Consider the following 1,069-nt stretch of genomic DNA (forward strand, 5'->3'; position numbering starts at 1 on the left):
CGCAGTCCCTTCTCCTCCATTCTCCTCTCGGGATCTTGGGCACACACGCACACGCGCCCGGCGTGAGTTTTAAGCCACCGGGTCTGGGACGTGAACCACGGTCAACTACATGGGAGTCCAGCAACATAGCCATTACGTTAACTGCTGGTTCCCCCCACACACATGCGTTTTTAAGGGCAAAATTAGGGGCAGAGGTCCTGGGCGCATGATCAGTTCAGTGATTGGCTCAAGAGGGTGTGATGGTGTTGTGGGCATTCTTGATTGGTGAGGCCTTAGATAATCAAATTTCTCTTCAGGTGTTTGGAGCCATTCAGCCTGGAGTCTTTGAGCTCACAACCAGCAGTTTCCAGGCTTTAAAACATCTTGCATATTGAAATGAAAACCTTATCTTTCCTTTAAGTGAGAGTTTTAGAGGTCAAATGGCCCTCATTCATGGTCCATGTTGGTCATTATCATTACCAAAGTCTGAAGACTTACTTCTTACTCTGGGTCATTACAATGTAAATGGACTTTATATTTCAGGAACCCTAGAAAATACATTAGGGAGTCCTTGCTGGGTTTCAGTACCAGATGGACAACCCCCAGACCTTCCACTACCTCCTAATTGTTCCAGGTACATCCTAGACTGGCTCCTCACACAGCCCTTTACCACTATTAATTTCTTAAATCTGTGAGACCAACTGAGGCAGGAAGACTGCCTCAGACCTCCCACTGCCTCTCAACTACCCCAAGTACATCCCAGATCAGCCCCTCCCACATGTCTATTAATCCCTTGAGCCCACACCATGGACCAGGGACCAACAGCTGTCACTGTGACAAACTGAGGCATGAAGACTGCCTCAGACCTCCCACTGCCTTTCACTTGCCCCAGGTATATCCTGAATTTGCTCTTCCACTTGCCCCAGGCATATTCTAAATTTGCTCTTCCCACATCCCTTTCCTGACTTTAATCTCTGGAGCCTGCACCACCACCAAGCAGAGAGCAGCATTAGTCAGTGTGACAAACTGTGGCAGGAAGACTACTTCAGATCTCTCACTGCCTCCTGAATGATCCAGGTACATCCAAAAC

The sequence above is a fragment of the Tupaia chinensis genome, unplaced genomic scaffold (assembly GCF_000334495.1).
Source record: "Tupaia chinensis unplaced genomic scaffold, TupChi_1.0 Scaffold145156_1, whole genome shotgun sequence".
Lineage (NCBI taxonomy): Eukaryota > Metazoa > Chordata > Mammalia > Scandentia > Tupaiidae > Tupaia > Tupaia belangeri.